This window comes from Ursus arctos, unplaced genomic scaffold, assembly GCF_023065955.2.
Source record: "Ursus arctos isolate Adak ecotype North America unplaced genomic scaffold, UrsArc2.0 scaffold_1, whole genome shotgun sequence".
Taxonomy (NCBI): Eukaryota; Metazoa; Chordata; class Mammalia; order Carnivora; family Ursidae; genus Ursus; species Ursus arctos.
In genome coordinates, this window is record NW_026622763.1 from 19,817,722 (window position 1) to 19,839,160 (window position 21,439).

A 21,439-nucleotide genomic window follows, 5' to 3' on the forward strand; every position below is an offset into this window, starting at 1 on the left:
TATAACGTCAGCAACAGAATATCTTGCTGAAATTTTTCAGGCTCTAGGGACCTCATTTTTCATCAGTAAGAGGAAGGAGGCATATAGGAGAAGAAATTATAGTGGCTCTGTATAAAAGCACGTCATGAAGCTACTTCTTTAGCTACTTCAACTTGGAAGAGCAGCAGCTCTCTGATAAGCCGAATGTGATACAGAGTCATCTTCCTTTGACTTGGGTAACTTTAGTCCATTATTCAGAAAGTATTACAGAGGCACCTGGGTGGCTCAGTGGGTTAAGCTTCTGCCTTTGGCTCAGGTCCTGATCCCAGGGTCCTGGGATCAAGCCCTGCATCAAGAAGTCTGCTTCTCCCTCTCACTCTCCCTCTATGCGTGCTCTCTCTCTCTCTCTCAAATAAATAAAATCTTTTTTAAAAAAGGAAAGAAAGAAAAGAAAGTATTACAGTCTTTCATTTATTTCATGACATCCCTGTAAGGTTGCCAGAGGGACTGCAGTGCTCTTTTTAAGAAGGAGGACCTATGTTAATTGCTGATAAGAGGTTGGCACCGGTTATGGTTACAGGGGATGGTAATTAGGGGTGAGAAAGGGATTGACAGATTTGCTTCATTGAATCTACTTGGGGGAATGGAAACTTGGCTCTCGTTTTATTTGTTATCAAACAGACAACGCACGCACACACGCACATACAGGACTCTCATACTTCCTTGCCCTTTCCAGCTCTGTGGCTGTCAGAGATTGAAGAGGCCCAGGCTTTTCAGACAGTGAGTTGGTTGTGAATCATAAGCAACTTTGGAGTTTTATATTCTAATGAGCAAGTTTAGCTCCTGGGCCTGCTTCTGCAAGAAAATAAAAATTTGGTGAGCTAGGCTTGGCTGGAGGAATATCTTAGAAGCCCAGCAATTAAAAGAGAAGTGAGATTCCCCTCCAACTTGAACCTTGAGGAAAAGTTTTGGGAATTACTCACAGGTTAGGGCTATGACCTAAGTGAGTCAAAGAAATTTGAAATACGCTAACTGTAACTTGACAGTAGAACTTGTTACTGTGTCACAAACTAGCATTGATCTCTTCCAACTATGGATTACCAATGTGAGAAATGGAATGGGTTGCACGTAAAGCAAGAATGTGTATCCTGTCAGACTTGTGTTCTGGTACCTTTTATGCTAGTTATTAGGTAGAAATACAAGTCATACAGAATTAATTAAGAATACCTTTGGGTGAAAAACATTTGTAAATGATGTTATTTTTCAAGATGTAATAGCATTCTTTTTTTTTTTTTTTTAAGATTTTATTTATTTATTTGACAGAGATAGAGACAGCCAGCGAGAGAGGGAACACAAGCAGGGGGAGTGAGAGAGGAAGAAGCAGGCTCATAGCGGAGGAGCCTGATGTGGGGCTCGATCCCACAACGGCGGGATCACGCCCTGAGCCGAAGGCAGACGCTTAACCACTGTGCCACCCAGGCGCCCCTGTAATAGCATTCTTTACAGAAAATTTTGTTTCTGATTCTGGGCAATATTTATTAATAAGCAAATTGCCATAATATTTCAGATTTCTAACTTAAAGATCAACTGTTGGCATTTATTAACCAGATAATTACTATCCAAGGGCCAATACTATAGAAACCATTCCTTCATAAATCTAGATTTACTAGCTTGTATAAATTATATTTTATCTTACATATTCCACTGTGTTTACACGCAGAGCAGAGGTTTGTCTGAATATTCCAGCATCTAGAGCAGGGCCCAGCCCAGGATAGAAGCTCGGTAAATGCATACTGAATGAATACACTTCCTTAATGGTAAAGGCCATCTTACACATATGTATTGGTACATATATATTATTCATTCTTGTTTATGTAGAATTATTGGCATTAATATTATCATTTTGTTTCTGTAACCTCTATATGCTTTTTAAATTTTTCATTAATATTTTTTACTACAAAATAAATTATGCTTGTTGACACAAGTTAAACAATCAATACAAAGATATGTAAAAATAAAGCTAATCATCATGTCCCACTCTGCCCTCACCTCCAAGTAACCAGTGTTCACATGCTAGTATGTGCATTCTGTCACATTAGCCTCCTGACCAAACAAACATACACACATATAAAATACACATATATTGAAAGTAGGTGGGAGATTCTAATGAATTGGACATTATTTTGCTTTTTTCTTTAATAGTGTATTGTGAATATCAAATTAGTAAAATTCAGTCTAAGACATTCTCGTTTTATGTGTTTTTTTCCTCATTTCTTCACAAACATAATTTTACATATCCTAGTTTATATCCTTCCTTGCTTTCCTCCTTATACCTAATCATATGCTAACATAGATAATGGGTATGGAGACACAATTAAGATTGATTAATACAGACACAAAATAGAATTTATAAATAATTCTAATACGAAATGTCTACAGCTAGGTTTTTTTTTTTTTAAGATTTTATTTATTTATTTGACAGAGAGAGAGACAGCCAGTGAGAGAGGGAACACAAGCAGGGGGAGTGGGGGAAGAAGAAGCAGGCTGCTAGCGGAGGAGCCTGATGTGGGGCTCAATCCCAGAACGCTGGGATCACGCCCTGAGCCGAAGGCAGACGCGTAACGACTGAGCCACCCAGGCGCCCTGCTAGGTTTTTTTTAATACATAACCGTATCATGTTTGAAATATAATGAGAGAATTTAATCTTTCAAATTTAGTATTACAAATGATACAGTAAGTTTCTTTCCTATAGCTTCATTTGTTTATTTTACAACACTATACTTGTAACCTCTGCTGTTTTCTCAGGAGTCCACATGTATGTGTTATTCCTTGAGGCTCGTCACCATGGAATCTAACTGGTTTGATATCAGGTTATGAGGTGATCTAACTTAGCTACTTTTTTAGATAACTGAATCTTGCTCCTTTAGTCATTAATTGATGGCAGGGCATGATATGGTTAGAAAGAAGATAAGCTTCTGAATCAAACAAAACCTGACTTCAAGCCTTTGTGACTTTAGGCATGTTACTTAGTCTTTTTGCACTTTCGTTTTCTCATTCGTAAAATAAGAACACCTCATAGGATTGGTGTGGGGAAACCCATGTGTAGGACTTTGTGTATGAAAATTATTCTAAAATATATACTTGCCTGTGTTCTTAAGTAGAAGACACTAAAAATAGTTAACCTTTTTATTGCTGATTCAGAGCCGTAATCCTGAGCATTGGTAATTACACTGTGCCCCCACAGAATTTTGAAGCATGTTGGAGATATCTTCATTTACTTTCTAAACTTAGGGTCTTTCTTTGTCAGTTATTGTCAGTGTAAGTGCATTTATTTAAATCTGCAATGGAGTTAACCAGAACTAAGTTTTTAAAAAGAAAGGCTGTGAGTCAGATGCTGGAGGGCTCTACTTTGAAAAAAGGTTGTGATATCTTTGGGGAATTTGTGACTTCTGTTTTAATAGTTCCATGCCTTTACTGCTTACCTGGTTCTGACCTCTCTTCCCCATTATTGTGGTGGCTACACACTTCCCCGAAAAGCAGTAAGAAAGGGGGAGGAAACCATAGAATATCATTAGTCTGTCCTTGAAGCAGAAAATATTTTTTAGTGTTACTCCCATGTAGACTAAATATAGTAAAATGTTCATTTGTTTTCTGAATTATTTGTGTTTTCTGTGTGAACAGAATTTACATATTTGTTCTTTTCTGGTATGCCTAACCAAGACTTCTTAAGAGACACTCCCATTTTCTAGATTTAAAAAAATTTATCTCGGGGCGCCTGGGTGGCACAGCGGTTAAGCACCTGCCTTCGGCTTAGGGCGTGATCCCGGCGATCTGGGATCGAGCCCCACATCAGGCTCCTCCACTATGAGCCTGCTTCTTCCTCTCCCACTCCCCCTGCTTGTGTTCCCTCTCTTGCTGGCTGTCTCTATCTCTGTCAAATAAATAAATAAAATCTTTAAAAAAAAAAAAAAAAAAATTTATCTCTATTTACTTCACTGAATTTGAAACCTGTATTTTTGCCAAAACATTAAGCCAAGGAATGAAAATATATATTACGTTATCTCTTCAGAGTAACTTACATAAAGAGAAATATTATCATCATTGCAGATTTGTATTTGCAAATTTGCGTATTCCCTATTATTTATTTGTAATCCCAAAATAGATATTTGTAGGCTTTTTCAGTCATTTGCGGATATGCACAGAACAGTGAAAAATTTGAGTCTCCCAATGAACACATTCTCAGCTGAAGTCAAACAAGTTGACACTCTTCAGTTCTCATACTGTAAATATTCTTTTCAGAGTATTTAGTGCCACAATTTTGGCATTTTTATGCTATTATTTTGTGATTTTGCTGCTTAAAATGGCCCCCAAGCATAGTACTGAAGTTAGCATTTTGCTAACCAAATGGTATATAACCATATTATCATTTAAGGCCTACCTACCTGGTCAGCATTTCTTCACCTTCAGTTTCATTCCACCTAAAATGGTGTTTTATTACAGAAAGCTTATAAATGCACATAAAACCTTTCTTCCAAAATTTTTTTCTTGTCTAAACATTTTACTTTTCTAGAAACTTATCCTCAGAGTGTCCTCTGAAAAGGTTAAGATGTATGTTTGTTTTTATTTTAGATGTAGAGTATGAAACATGAAGAAGGTTAACCATAGGGGCGCCTGGGTGGCTCAGTCGTTAAGAGTCTGCCTTCGGCTGAGGGTGTGATCCCAGAGTCCTGGGATCGAGCCCCACATCAGGCTCCTCTGCTGGGAGCTTGCTTCTTCCTCTCCCACTCCCCCTGCTTGTGTTCCCTCTCTTGATGGCTGTCTCTCTGTCAAATAAATAAAATCTTTATAAAATAAAATAAAATAAAATGGTTAGTGGTTAATTTAAAAGAAAAGAAAAAGGTTAACCGTAGAATTTAACCTGAAGGTCTAAACTCTTCGACCCTGATTTCTAGCACCCTAACTTCTAATGTATCTACCAGTGATTCCTAATCTTATCAGCATGTTAGAATCACATATCGGCCTCCTTAAAAGTACTGGTCATAACTCCTAGTTCTCCACATTCTCCTTTCACTAGCATGGGCCTGATCTTAAGCCTGAACATAATTGTTTTTGAAGCCCTCATGATAATTCTTCAGGCAACAAGACTTAAGACCCAGCCCTTCTCATCTTTATCCATAGACTTGAGCTGTGTGTAGCCATAACCCAGTAGTATTTTACACATTTGCAAGAAAGTTATGTCTGTCACTGTTTATTTGCAAACTTTCATCCAGGGCCCAATGTTTGAAGATAAAACTGTGTAAATTACCCCATACCAATAAGTATACTCAGCGTTAGATGGAAAGTATATGTTAAACTCTGAGCTTGTAACGTTCTTTATGCTTTTACTGAATGGACTGTAATGAGCTTCATTCCATTACCACATTATAAGAAGAGATAAGATTTCTGTAAGAATAAGTGCGGCTTTGCCTTGAAAAATGCCTTCCTTAGCTTGGGTTGCTTAGCAATCTTATTTATTTTTTTTTTTTTTTTGCAGAGATGCAGAAAAATAGAATTTGAATTATTATTTTTACTTTCAGCACAGCCTTTCAGTTATCACTGAGGCGACTTTGTGTTTAGATTAGATTGTGTTGTTATGTATACTGTGAAGATTTGGCATAGCCTGATACACATTACATGTCTTGTCACTTTCAGCAAGCCATATAGTGGTCAGAGAAACTAGTTTTACATCTAATCGTGGGATTTGTCTCAGTTTTTGGTATGGAGAGAAAATTAATTCCATTCCTACAGTGTCTTCAAAAGTGACAAGCTAGTTGAATAAATCTTCAAAATGCCCTCATTTTTGGTGGGGCTTTTTTCCCCCTCCTGTTTTACCTTTCATTTCTCATTTTTATCTTGAAACTCAAAAGGAGAATATATACCTTTGTTTTTGATCTGTCATCTCAAAGGGCTAGCATACACAGAAACTTGAAGAGACTGTAACCTCTATTTTTCAGAACTTGCTAAAAAATGCTTCACAGTATCTTTATGAAATGATGAAAAAGAAAACCTACTTTTAAGTCTTTTTCCTTTTTCCTCCTCACAGTATGTTTTTCCCCATTTTTATATTCTATTTCTGTGGTATCCCCTTTGTCCTACTTCTGGAACCTGTCGTGAATTCATTTTATTTCTCCTACACTTCTGGTTTTGCATTTTAATTTTTTCATTTGCCTCAGCCATCCTTTGAAATAATTGTCATAACAAAGTGTCAATCTGAGCGATATCTTTCAGGGGAGTTTTGCTTTTGTTGTTATTAACAAGGAAGTTAACACCTAGCCTAGAGAAGTAAAATGTAGTAAGAAAATGACTTTTGGAGCTAAAGCATTGCCTTTCCATAACATTAATTTTCTCTTCAGTGGATATAAAAATCTTCTTAACTATTTTTGTAGGCATGAATTTATCAGCAAATTCATTAGTAAATTAAGTTTTACTGACAAAAATTATGTTAAATAGGAAGGAAAAAGGGTGCTGTAGCTATTTCACTTTTTGTGAATTCACCAAAATGACTGATGGTAGTAATATTTTAGATTAAAATAATAGTATTTAATAGGTACTTTAAAAATTGGGAGGAATGGTGACCTTTCATGGAAAAATCTCTTCGTTTTATGCATAAGTAAACTGACCATACTTGCGGCTCTCCCTCATTCTCTCTCAGTTGGTATCTGTCAACAAAAGAAAATTTTCTCCTACATCTGTATTTTGTCTTTAAAACAGTCTTTTCTCTATTTTTCATTATATATGATATCACTGTAGAAAATTTGAAAATATAAAAAATTACAGGGGCGCCTGGGTGGCACAGCGCTTAAGCGTCTGCCTTCGGCTCAGGGCGTGATCCCGGCGTTCTGGGATCGAGCCCCACATCAGGCTCCTCCGCTATGAGCCTGCTTCTTCCTCTCCCACTCCCCCTGCTTGTGTTCCCTCTCTCGCTGGCTGTCTCTATCTCTGTCGAATAAATAAATAAAATCTTTAAAAAAAAAAAAAAAGAAAGAAAGAAAATATAAAAAATTACAAAGTGTAAAAAAGCGTGAAAAAGGAAATCACCTACAGTCTCACTACCCCAAAAAAATTACTGTTAAATTTTGGTGCAAGTGCACCTGGGTGGCTCAGTCAGTTGAGCGTCTGCCTTTGGCTTGGGTCATGATCTAGGGGTCCTAGGATCGAGCCCCGCATCAGGTTCCCTGCTCGGTGGGGAGTCTGCTTCTGGCTTTCCTGCCCCCCACCATGTGCACTCTCTCTCTCACACTCTCTCAAATAAGTAAAATATTAAATACAAAATTTTGGTGTACTTCTCGAGTCATTTCTCAGGGCACACATAATATGTAAACTTTGTTAGGAATTAAATGTTTTAAACATTGTATTTTCTGTATTTTTAATTGTATTATTCATCAGCTCTGGTTTAAAAATTAAACCATATAAAAATACATTGAGTAAAATTTTTAAATTCTGCTTTACCCATTGCCCTTTGTGCAAAGCAATTACTATTCACCAAAATAATCACTGTTTAGACTTTGGTATGTACCTTTCTAACACTTTTACTACTTTTAAGTATATATGTGTAATAGTTGTGGTTTGGAAAGAGAGAATCACCGTTTTTGTTTTTGAGGTAGAGAGATTAGGAATGTTTTTGTTTGTTACTGTGACTTTTTTTGCATATGTGGAATTATTTATATAAATATTTTATTCTGCAGCTCGCTTTTTTCATTAAATCTTACTTTTGAACATCTTTCCACAGAGTATCTGAATTTTTCCTTTTAGGTTAGAATGGAGAGAAACCAGCTTGTAAGAGGTCAGGCCAAGGAATTTGTGTTTTAGACTTGTAATAATAGCAAAAACCTGGTTTCTGAAGTATGACATTGATGTGATAAAGTGTTTTTGTTTTGTTTTGTTTTTAATTAGTTCAGTTGCAATGATTGAGATATATTTGAATTGAGCAGAGACCACAAGCATCAAGTAGCAGAATCCCTGCTTGTGGTGGTGGCAGTGGGAAGGGGATACATTTAGGTGGCCCTTTGAAAGAAGATACAAATATTTGGTGATATTGTAAGTAAGGATTAAAGAAAAAATTCTAATATCTTGATGGAAAATGTTTCACTAGCAGCAAAAAAATGCTAGGGTTGGAGATTAGTGTAATTATTATTTGGATATCGCTTACTTAAAAATACCTACTAGATCTAGGGTCAACAGACTTTTCTGTAACAGGCCAAAAAGGAAATACTTCAGGTTTTAAAGGCAAGAATATAAAATTGTAGATATTCTTTTAGGTATTTATATAATAAAAGAGAAAATTAATTTCCAGGGGGCGCCTGGGTGGCTCAGTAATTTGAGCCTCCAATGGTTGATTACCGCTCAAGTGGTGATCTCAAGGTCCTGAGATCGAGCCCCACATCAGGCTCCCAACTTAGCAGGGAATATACTTGTCTCCTTCCCCCTGTTTGTGTGTTCATGTGCACGCACACGCTCGCTCATGCTCTCTCTCAAATACATCTTTTAAATAAATAATTAAATTTCCAAAGAAATTTTATTGACAAAATTCAAAATATAGCAATAATCGAGCACAGTTGTTTTTTGTTTTGTTTTGTTTTTTTTAAATACAGGCCTACTAATGAGAAGAATAGAATTACTTTAGGTAGGAAAATAACATTTCATTTAATTGGGATTCAGTGAGTGTTCTCTGTCATCAAATTGATTGCAAATGTTTATCAGTAAAAACCATTCTTGGCGTGTGGGCTGTTCAGAAGCAGACATTGGCCCGGTGACCATAATTTGCCAGTACCTATACTAGATGATTAATAGCCAGCAAAAAAGACCAACAGGAAATGGTCTGAAATGAAGGCTGATCACACAGGAAATGAGGGGAAGAGAAGCCAACATGCAAGGAGATTTCAAAAATTAACCATCAGGTGTTGCTGGGGAGCATGAAAACCATTAAGAGAGAAAAGACATTGGATGTAACAAGAAGAGGACATTTACAACCTTCCAGACAGTATGTAGTAGATTAGAGAACTCTGAAAAGGAAATGACAAGTTTAAACAGTTCACGAAGTCTGGTATATAAAGGTCCAGAGTATTTGTTCAAAAATAGATACTACTTTTTTGAAAGATAGCAAGGAAAGAACTTATATAAAGGGAAAATTCAAATTAAAAATTATACTTTTAAACATTAGGGGAAAAGTAAATCTCTTAATCTTCCCTGCCTTCTTTTTGATTTTCACTACTTTCTTCACCATGTTCATTTTAAGCTTTTCCAAATTGTTTCTAAATATCCACAGTGACATTCTGCATAGCCCAGGATTTTGAATGGTTTTCCATTTTATTTGGTATTTCTCCAGGCCATAGGTAACCTAGATAATGTGCAGTCCCCTGAGATAGGCCAAGTTTAGGAGGCAGAAGAGGTTTGTCTTGGAGTGCCCCTCCGGCATATCCCATGTATTTTATTTTGTGAATAATTCCTGTGGTTTGGGAGCATGCTGACTTTGTGTTTTACGTAACTGGTGTTAGGAACAACATGAGGCAAGTTGATGAAAGGATCTTAAAAATCTGCATCCTCTCGTCTTCCATTTCTAGCCAAGATGAGGTGTTAGGGACTGGATTTATCCTCCTACCTTAACTTAAAAACCAGAAAAATATACAAAACAAGTTTTCTTTAGACAACGAAGGACAGTAAACTCTGAGAGAAGAAAATAAAATGAGTCTCATCAGTGCCCCAGCTTGCTGCCTAGAAAGACTTTTCCAGCCACCACTCAGGGAGGGGTCAAGCAGAGCCTCTCTCTAAATTAAGCAGATGAGGTTAGGAGTGCAAGGGAGCCAAAGTGGCTGGAGTTTACAGGGCAGAGTGCTGAAGAGAAGAGACTACCAAGAAAAAACTGTGGAGATCTACAGAGGGACCTTTTTGAGTCTAGTTTAGATTTCTGCCTGGTGCTTGTATGTGCAAAAAACATACAGAGCCAGGAACAGGCAGGACAATCCCTGGAACTCAAACAAGGACAGGAATAGTTTATATTCCTGGCAGCCAGAATGTCAAAACTTCATAATATATGAGGCTTCAAGTAGAGGACCTAAAAGGACATTATCTCAGTTGTGGGGGAACATTAGCCCTAGATGCTCTGGTCGTGCCTAAAGAAAATAAGGACTCAAAAGGATTAATTTGTTTCTAGATAACTATGACCCAGAACAAATCTCAAAAATATTGTTCAAAAATACAAGAATATCCAACACTTAACAAGATTAAATTTACAATGCCTACCATCCAATCAGAAATACCAAGTATGAAAAGAAATAGGAAACTAAGGCCAATAATGAGGAAAAACCGCTAATTGAAACTGATAATAAACCATGTAAATATAAAATTCAGAAAGAGAGAAAAAAGACGGTAGAAAAAATTAGTAGAACATCACTGCTTTTCAAGGGGCCTAATACATGTGTAATTGGCATCCTCAAAAGAGAGGAAAGGAGAGAACAGAAAAATATTTGAGTGAGTAATGGATGAAGTTTTTTTTAATTTGATGAAAATTATAAACCCACAGTTTCAAAAAAAATTCAACAATCTCCAAGCAAAAGAAACCTGAAGGAAAAAACTTCTAAAAAAGTGGTAAAGAGAAAATCATAAAAGCAGCCAGAGAAAAAAAGACATTACATACTTACAGAGGTACAAAGGTAAGAATGGCAGCACCCTTCTTGCTAGAAACAATACAAGCTGGAAGACAGTGCCACAACATCTTTATTTGAATTAGTGAAAGAAAAAATCTAGAATTTTGTGCCAGTAAATATATTTTTCAGAAACAAAGGTGAAATGAAGACTATTTCAAATGTACAAAAACGGAATTAATCACCAGCTGACCTGCATTGCAAGAAATGTTAAAGGAAGTCTTTCAGATAGAAAGAAAACTGTATCTGATGGAAACTGGCCCTGTACAAAAGAATAAAAATTAAAAGTCAAGCAGTATACTGGCTCAAAAAATCAAAAATCTTAGAAAGGACTTGGAGAATATATCAGGAATTCTCATACCTCAGTCAAAACAAAAACACACCTTGGGAAACAGTTGAAAAAGTTAAACTTATACCTGCTATGTGACCCAACTATTCCACTTCTAGGTATTTAACCAAGACAAATGAAAACTGGAACCAACTCAAATGTCCAGCAACAACTAAATGGATAAACAATTTGTGTCCTATTCATCAATGGCATATTACTTAGCAAATAAAAGAATGAACTATTGATATATACAACATGGATGAATCTCATAATTATCCTGAGTGAAGAAAAGCGAGACAAAGGTATATACCATATGATACCATTTATATAAAACTCTAGAAAATGCAACCTAATCTCTTTGGTGACAGAAAGCAGGTCAGTGTTTGGCCAGGGTATGGTTAAGGGGGAGTTGATGGGGAAGAAAGGAGGGAGGTACTACAATGGGGTATAAAGCAACTTTTGGGGTTAGTGATGGTTTCATGGTATATACATAATATCCGAACTCATCAAATAATACACATTGCGCACCGTTTATTTTCTGTCAGTTATACCTCCATAAAGCTGTAAAAAGATGATCTTGGTCTCCTTTTCTAAAAGTGTAAGCAAAGACTAGTTTTATTTAAAAACCGACAGTCAGATGAGTGTCCAACTCTTTAATTTCAGCTCAGGTCGTCATCTCAGGATTGTGAAATTGAGCCCCACATTGGGCTGTGAAGTCAGCAGGCAGTCTGCTGGAGATTTTCTTTCTCCCTCTCCCTCTCCCCCTCCCATTCCCTTCCCACCCCATTCACACACTTTCTCTCTCAAATAAATGTTAAAAAATATAAAATATAAAAATAAAACAAAATGAAGAGAAAAGCTGCAAAACTAAGAAATCTTTAAAATCTAGTATTTTTAAGGAAACATGAATACCATAGAGCATGTAACAGAGGCATAAAAGTGGACTCACAATAACTGATTTTAAAACCTGTTACAGAATCATTTTGAAGATGAATTTTTTTTTAAGATATTTATTTATTTGAGAGAGAGCATGTGCGGGGAGAGGGGCAGAGGGAGAGGGAGAAGCAAACTCCCCACTGAGCAGGGAGCCCGATGCCACTCACAAAATTAAAATTGCTGCAAGACAAATTACAGCAGTGCTGTTATTAATAAGAAAATCTAACAAAAAAGATGTAGAAGAAATATGTGGAGGATAGAGAGTGTAATCAGTGATATTGTCAATATTGTATGGTGACAGGTATCTACACTTATGAATATAACATACAGAAAAGGTGAATCACTGTTGTATATCTGAAACTAATGTAGCAGTCAACTATACTTCAATTTGAAAGTTTTTTTAAGTCTAAAAGAAACACAGAATAAGTTTTAAAATTTTTTAATGATTTATTTATTTTGAGAGAGAGAGAAAGCGCATGAGTGAGAGGGACAGAGAGAGAGGAAGAGAGAATCTCAAGCTGACTCCAGGCTAAGCGTGGAGCCTGACACAGGCTCTGTCCCAGGACCTTTAGATCATGCCTTAAGCCAAAACCAAGAGCCAGATGCTCAACTAACTGCACCACCCAGGCTCACCCTGGCTTTTGAATAGTTTAAACTATCAATTTCCTATTTTCCTGCTAGGCTGATTAAGTTTGGTTTAAATTTATAGGGGCACACCTGGCTGGCTCAGTCGCTAGAGTGCACAACTCTTAATCTCAGAGTTGTGAGTTTAAGCCCCACATTGGGCATGAAGCCTACTTTAAAAATATATATATATATACATATATATGTATATATGTATATATACGTATATATATGTATATATATATGTATATATATATACATATATATGTATATATGTATATATACGTATATATATGTATATATGTATATGTATGTATATATGTATGTATATATACATATATATGAAATTTGCTCCATTGGCACACATGGTAAGTCAGACATTGGAACCAAAGAGTTTTAAAGTGTTCTATGTTAACTGCTTTAGTCTTTTTTTTTTTTTTAAGATTTTATTTATTTGTCAGAGGGTTAGAGAGAGCACAAGCAGAGGGAGCAGCAGGCAGAGGGAGAAGCAGGCTCCCCGCTGAGCAAGGAGCCCAATGCAGGACTTGATCCCAGAACCCTGGGATCATGATCTGAGCTGAAGGCAGATGCTTAACTTACTGAGCCACCCCAGGCGTCCTGCTTTAGTCTTTTTAATTCAGAAGAATTAAATGTGTGATACCAAGACCACTACAGTCCCCAAGTGGATTATGTTGATTAATTACAGCTTCTTCAGGGAACTCGGCTGTACATATTAAGTAATGTTATGAGTCCAGAAAGCTTTCTTAACTGTCAATGGCAATCAGACATCAGATAGTTTAAAAAGGTAGAAAACCAAATGACTTCCTAGCACACCTTGCCACTGTTGGTAAATTTTCAAAGATATCATCCTTAGTAGCTACTTAAAGCTGTAGCAGATATGAGACTTGCTTTTCAAATGAATTAATTACTGCTTGAGAAGCATATACTCAGTCTTTGTCTCCCATCAAAAAAATAATTTGAAATAACAGACATATTTGCAAAACTATAAAGAAGATGGCAATAACATTTTTGTTTAGAATTTCCCATGCTGTTTTCTTAAGTTATCAACCTTTTTGTGGACAACTTCATGTGATAGAACTTATACCTATTATTTCATTTTTCATGATACTGTAATAGAATTCCTTTAATTTTATTTCGATCATTGGAAATGTATAGAAATACAATTTATTTTTGTATATGTTATATTTTGTATGTATTTATATTTTGAATTGATCTTCCATCATACAACCTTGTTGAACTGATTTACTAGTTATAATACTTCTTTAGTGGATTAATAGGATTTTCCATATATAAGATCATGTCATCTGTGAAGTTAATAGTTTTGCTTCTTCCTTTTCGATCTGGATGCGTTTTATTTTCTTGCCTAATTTCTCTGTCTAGAATCTCAGTACAATGTTCAGTACAGTAACGAGAGCAAACATCCTTGTTTATGATTTTAGCAGGAGAGCACCCATTCTTTCACCTTAAGTATGATGTTAGCTGTGGATTTTTTATAGATAGTCTAAGTCAAGTTGAGAAAATTCTCTTTTATTCCTAGTTTGTTGAATATTTTTATTATGGAAGATTATTAGATTTTGTCAAATATATTTTCTGCACCTATTGAGATGATCATGTGATTTTTGTTTTTTATTCTGTTGATATGATATATTACATTAATAGATTTTCAGATACTAGATGGCCCTGGCATTCCGGGGGTAAATCCTACTCAGTCTTGGTATGTAATTATTTTCATGTGTTGCTGGGTTCACATGCTAGTATAGTATATTAAGGATTTTTGCATCTATATTCACAAGAAATATTAGTCTGTTGTTTTCTTGTGATACTTTTGTCTGATTTTAGTATTGGAGTAATACTAGCCTCATAGAAGGACTTGAGTAATGTTCTCTTCTATTTTTTGGAAGATTTTATGAGGAAGTGTTAATTCTTTAAATGTTTGATAGAATTCACTGTTGAAGCCTTCTGTGCTGGAGCTGTTGTGTTTGTAAGTTGTTTTTTGATTACTACTTCAGTCTCTTGATTTGTTTTAGGTCTATTCATATTACATCTCCTTGAGTCCATTTTGGTAGTTACATATTTCTAGGAAGTTAATCTAATCTGTTGGTGTATAGTTTTTCATAGTGTTCTTTTATTATGCTTTTTATGTCTATAGAGTCAGTAGTAATCTCCTCTCTTTGTTTCTGATTCTGATAATTTGAGTTTTCTCTTTTTTTTCTTGGTCAGCCTAACAAAAAGTATGTCAGTTTTGTTGATCTTTTTAATGAACCATATTTGGGATTTGATTTTTTTCCTGTTTTTCTTTTCTATATTTTATTTCTGTTGCAATCTTTATTATTTACTTTCTTCCACTTGCTTTAGGTATGGTTTGCTCTTCCCTCTTCCGCTCATGTCTTGATGGAAATGTAGGTTATTGCTTTGAGATCATTCTTCTTTCTTCAGATAGACATTTACAGCTATACGTTTCCCTCTAAGCACTGCTTTAGTTCCCTCCTCTAGTATGCTGTATCTTCATTGTCATTCATCTCAAAGTATTTTCTGATTTTCCTTTTGATTTCTTCTTTGACCCATTGGTTATTTGGGGTTGTGTTGTTTAATTTTCACTTATCTGTGTCCCCGATTTTTTCCTATTGATTTCTAATCTCATTCTGTTGTGGTTGGAGAACATACTTTGTATTGTTTCTGTCCTTTTAAATTTATTGAGGTTTGTTTCATTATCTAGCAGATGGCCTGTCCTGCAGAGTGTTCCATGTGTACTCTAAAATTGTTGCGTATTCTCTTGTCATTGGATGGAGGGTTCTCTAGATGTCTTCTAGGTCTGTTGGTTTACAGTGTTGTCCAAGTCTTCTATTTCTTTATTAATCTTCTTTTTTTTTTTTTAAAGATTTTATTGATTTATTCAACAGAGATAGAGACAGCCAGCGAGAGAGGGAACACAAGCAGGGGGAGTGGGAGAGGAAGAAGCAGGCTCATAGCGGAGGAGCCTGATGTGGGGCTCGATCCCATAGCGCCGGGATCACGCCCTGAGCTGAAGGCAGACGCTTAACCGCTGTGCCACCCAGGCGCCCCCTAATGTAACATTTTCTATAATGATTTTTTTTACTTTTCTTTGAGTATTTTTTAGTGATTTTTCTAGAATTTACCATATATATCTTAACATATTCAAATCAACTTCTTATTTATACTAGCTTAATTGTAGCGTCACAGAGAAAAAAGTACCCATTATAATTATCACCTTACCATCTATAGGCATTTCCTTATCCCACTATAACTTTGCTCCCACAAATTTCCTTTGTACTATTATTGCCAAATATATTATATATATATTTCTATATGCTGTGGGCCCAACATTACATTATATATGTATTCTTTTATATAGTTTATTTTTAAATCAATCAGAAGAAAGGAAGTAAAATATGCATTTCTACTGTCTTGTACAATTACATAATTTCCTTTACTGGTTGTATCCATCCTCATAGGCTGCCATAACAAAATACCATAGACTACTTGCCTTAAAAACAGAGACGTATATTCTCACTGTTCTGGAGACTAGAAGTCCAAGATTGATTAAAGTACCAGCAGGGTTGGTGTCTGGCAAGGGCTCTACCCCTGGGCTGTCAGCAGCTACCTTCTTGCTGTGTGCTCACATAGCTTTTTCTCAGTATGTGCAAGCAGAGACAGTGAAAAGAAACTCTCTAATGTTTCTTCTTTAAAGAGTACTAACCCTGTTGGACTTGGGCCCCACCCACATGACCTCATCTAACTCTACTTACTTCTCAAAGGCCTCACCTCCCAATACCATCACCTTGGAGTTAGGGCTTCAACATATGAATGTGGGGAGGGGCAAACATTCAGTCCATGATACTGGTACTCTTTATCATGTTATGTATATTCTAAGTAGTACTTACTGTAGGGTATATCTGGCAGCAACAAATTCTCTTGGTTTTTATTTACTTGGGAAAGTTTTTATTTTGCCTTCATTTTTGAAAGAATAGCTTTGCTGGATATAGGAATCTTGTTTGACAGTTTTTTCTCTTTGACCACTCTGAATGTGTTATCCTCCTGCCTTCTGGCCACTGAAAAATCAGCTATTAATCTTAATGGGGTTCCATTATAAGTAACCAGTCATTTTTTTTCTTGCTATTTATCTTTGATTTTCTACATTTTTATTATGATCTTTCTTTGGATCTTTTGCATTTATCCTGTTTAGAGTTTATTGAGGTTCCTGATGAGTAAGTCATTGTTTTTCAATAAATTTGGGATGTTTCCAGCCATTATTTCTTGGATTTTTTTTTTCCTCTTTCTCTCCTCTCTCATAATCCCATTATACACATGTTGGTGTACTTAATGATGTCCCACATTTCTTTGAGGCTCTTTTTTCTCTCTGTTCTTTCTTCTCTTGTTTCTTCAGCTTGCATGATCTATCTCTCTGTCTGCAAGTTCACTTATTCTTTCTCCTGCCAATTCGCATCTCCTTTTGAGCCCTTCTAGTGAATTTTTTATTTTAGCTGTTTTTCAGTGCCATAATTTCTATTTGGTTCTTTTTTATAATTTCTGTATCTTTATTAATATTCTCTGTTTATTAATATGATACTGTCACCGTTTTTTTCTTCCTTAATCATGGTTTACTTTGGTTCTGTGATCTTGTTTCTAATGATTACTTTATGGTCTTTTTCTGATGAATGTGAAAAATCTGTTCTTTTTCACAGAAATTGTCCCCTGCTTTTATCTAATGTATAAGTCATACTTTGCTCTTTCTTTGCATGCCCTGTATTTTTTTTCCCCTGTATTCTTTTTCTCAATTAGACATGTTAAATGACATATTGTAGCAACTTTGGGTGCTTGATGTTGTTTACTTTTTTTTTTTTTTTTTTTAATCTAAAGTAGGCTCCGTGCCCAGCAAAGAGCCCAGTGCAGGGCTTGAGCTTACAATTCTAAAATCAAGACCTGAGCTGAGATCAAGAGTCAGACATTTAATCAACTGAGCCACCTAGGCACACCCCTGTTGTTTACTTGTTTAGTGACTTATTGGATCATTTTAGTGAAGTCTCTTTAAACTTCCTCCCACCCCCAAAGTTCAGCCTCTGATGTTCCTCAAGGAGGGAAAGCTTTGGGTAATTCACACAGTCATTCTGGGATGACAGTGGTTTTAGTAGGACTCTCTTCCTCTCTCCCTTAAAACACCCAACTATTAACCTCTACTAACTGCCAGCTGGTTGCTCTATTGTTTTTAACAATGTCCTGGTGCATAAATTGCTCTACAAAGTAATCCTATCAAAATCTGGCTCCTTTGAAGGTAAAGTTTCTGGGGTCAATGTTTGGTTTTTATTCTGACCTCAAGAGGACTCCTTCCAGCTGTTTTTTCACCTGATGCCCTCCTGCAAACTAGCAGGCCTACAGTTTAGCCTGAATCTCCCAGTTGTCTTTACCACACCTCTGCCGTTCTTGACTGCACATGTAGGCTTTTGAACTTCTTCCCTTTCTGTTGCAATTGAAGATCATTCTCGTGGAAGGAAATTAGGTGCTATCTGTTTTATGGTGTTTGTTCCTCAGAAAAATCTCTGAGTGAGAGCTCTAGATCTGGAGATGTGGACAATCGTAAGCTTCTCTGAGAATCACACCCTAATTCCCCTTTGAGTGGAATATTTGGTGGAGAGTGAGGGGACCACAACTAGGGTCCTCAGCTTACCTCTCCTGGCCTGGAATCACCACTTAAGGAGCTGGGGCAAGAGTGATCATGCCAGGGCCCGGTACTTGCTCAGCATGTCACACCCACAGTAGACCCTCAGTTCCACAAATGGAGGTTGGGGGAATAGGAGTTTCCACCTCTCAACCTCACTCACACTGGACTTAACTTCAGCACAGGTATTTGAGGGCAGGATGAGAAAGCTGACATAACACTCCTCCTTGGAAGAAAGCTGCAAGGAGAAGGAACTCTGTGTTCTTGGCTGCAGCTGTCAGGAGTAGTCTATCCCTCATTAAACTGGGGGGACAAGGGGAAGCAGTCTTGGTTCAAATGCCAGACTAACCTTTCTTGCCAAATTTTTATAGATGTTCTTAAGATGTTTCTTATTTACTGGTCATCCTGAGAACCATTTCCAGAGGTGTTAAGTGGTTGCTTTTTTATAGTTTCATCAGTTCCACTAGGGAGCAGTTTAACAGAAATGCTGTCATGCCAGGAGTCAGTTTCTAATAGGTGAAATATTGATTTTAAAAAAATATGAAATTATACTATTCTGACATTCCATCTTTTGAAATTATGTTCTTTAGCTTATCCCGTAAGTGTATAAGCATCATCCTCAGTGTCAATGGCAATATTATGGCGTCACTCCAAGAGCAGATTTAATAAGCTAAATTAATGCCAGAAAGAGCAGCTTAAGATCATCTATAATAAAGCTAAAATTATTGTTTGGCAGATGTTCTGTACCAGTTCACTGAGTTACTAAAGTGATATATCCAACAGGTCCAGTAAGACAGCTGCTTTGTTATAGCAAACTCATCCTAGTGGTTTGGTCAGAATATGGTTCTTCTCAAAATCAGTCATTCTCCCAAAAGCACCAGAAATATATTTATGGTTGATTATATTTGATAATCACTTCCCTTACAGTGCTCAAGCCAAAGGCATCTTTTATGTTGAAATATCGTAGTGGATTTTTGGCTCTCGTACCAGTAATTGAAAAATTCATAGTTCATTTGTAAGCAATATGTTAGCCCTTACGGCAGGTAATTTTGCAGCCTACCTGTTTATTTAATGGGAAATAGTGCTGTCGTAAGGCCAGTTTTCCACCCCAGTCCCTCAGTTTCCTATAGAATATGACCTGTGTCTCATATCAAAAAACTGGATTCTTCTATAATTAACTACGTGCTTTAAATTCATCATAGAATATAGTTATGATATGTCTGTAGTCCACCACCTACCAGAGGCTTAAATGCTTCCTTCTTTTATCATCCTGGCAGAGTTTTAGCCTCTGGGTTCACCATTTTGTCTTAGCAGCAAAGAAACACAATGCTAGATTCAGTGCTCAATGAAAGCAACAATTTTATCTCAGGTGGCTTTATTCATCTTTGTTTTATTTGTCTTTTAAATATTTTTTTCTCTATTAGTCTATTGAGTTTTTAGAAATAGAAATAGAATAGGTAAGCTGTAGGGTCGCCTGGATGGCACAGTCGTTAAGCGTCTGCCTTCGGCTCAGGGCGTGATCCTGGCATTCCAGGATTGAGCTCCATATCAGGCTCCTCCACTAGGAGCCTGCTTCTTCCTCTCCCACTCCTCCTGCTTGAGTTCCCTCTCTCACTGGCTGTCTTTTTCTCTGTCAAATAAATAAATAAATAAATAAAATCTTTTAAAAAATAAAAAAAGAATAGGTAAGCTGTAAATGAGTATTTGTATAAATATGAACATTTAACCAGAAAGCTAAGGAAAACTGGCCATTCGCATTTAAGGGAAAGCCTAAAATATCATAAAGTACAAATTTTATTTGATATTTATTTTTATTAATTGAGCATATAGTTTGGTCAAATTCTAATTAGTTGAGAGTTTTATTTATATTGTCCTAAATAGGTGTCGTCATCACAAAAATATATAAGCTAGAAATCACCTTGACTTGCAAAAAGGTTATAAGGCAGAAAACTAGTATTTTCTTCTAGACATAGCAAGCTCAGCTGAGCAGCTGATCCTCAAATGAATTGAAGGTTTACATTGCAGAGGATCAGTGTAACTGTCTCCAGATGGCCTTGCTCTGACATCTGAGGCATTCTGAAGGAGATTCAGATCATTCACTGAAATTAAATCCCTAAAACAACATTTAAAAGTCAAACATTCCAGGCAGCTTTCATTGGATATTTTTAGTGTTTATTTTTTATACTTACAAAATGTACACATGCCTTTTTGGAAAATACCAAATGGTATAAATTGTCAAGAATCAGCTGTATTCCCACAACCCCAAGTTGACTGTTGTCACATTCATATTTTCTTTTTTTTCTTTTCGTATAGTTTGAAAAGAACATATAGGTCAGGCACCTGGGTGGCTCAGTCCATTGAGTGTCCGACAATTGATTTTGGCTCAGGTCATGATCTTGGGGTCATGGGATCAAGCCCCACGTTGGCTCTGCACTCAGCACAATCTACTTGTCCTTCTCCCTCTTCCTCTGTGCCTCCCCCTGCTCACACCCTCTCTCTCTCTTTCTCAAATAAATAAATAAATCTTTTAAAAAAAAAACCAAACCGTACAGGTCGTATTCATCTTTTTCACTTTATTGAACCATTTAGTGAGTAACCTGAATTTCTTTCTTGGCATAGAGTCCTTAGGGGGGAGTTAATAGGTTTAAAAAAATGTCTGTTTTTAAGGTCCTTAGTGCATTTTGACAAAATCTTCTTTTGATTTACAATCCTTGTAGGTACTGACTTATTTTTGTCGTTTTCATGTTTCATAAATAGAGACATATCTCATTTTTTTAATGTTTTTTTATTACATTATGTTAGTCACCATACAGTACATCCCTGGTTTCTGATGCAAGGTTCGATGATTCATTAGTTGCGTACAACACCCAATGCACCATGCAATACGTGCCCCCCTCACCACCCATCACCAGTCCATCCCATTCCCCCACCCCCCTCCCCTCTGAAGCCCTCAGTTTGTTTCTCAGAGTCCATAGTCTCCCATGCTTCACTCCCCCTTCTGATTACCCCCCCCTTTCTTTAGCCCTTTCTTCCCCTACCGATCATCCTAGTTCTTATGTTCCATAGATGAGAGAAATCATATGATAATTGTCTTTCTCTGCTTGACTTATTTCACTTAGCATTATCTCCTCCAGTGCTGTCCATGTTGCAGCAAATGCTGAGAACTCGTTCTTTCTGATAGCTGAGTAATATTCCATT

General features: G+C 36.5%; 1 protein-coding gene across 21 annotated transcripts in view; it reads left to right on the forward strand.

Moving 5' to 3' along the window:
• The window catches only part of R3HDM1 (R3H domain containing 1), a 195,761-nt gene that overhangs the window by 148,335 nt on the left and 25,987 nt on the right, over window positions 1-21,439 (forward strand). The gene's annotated exons all lie outside the window — the stretch shown is intronic.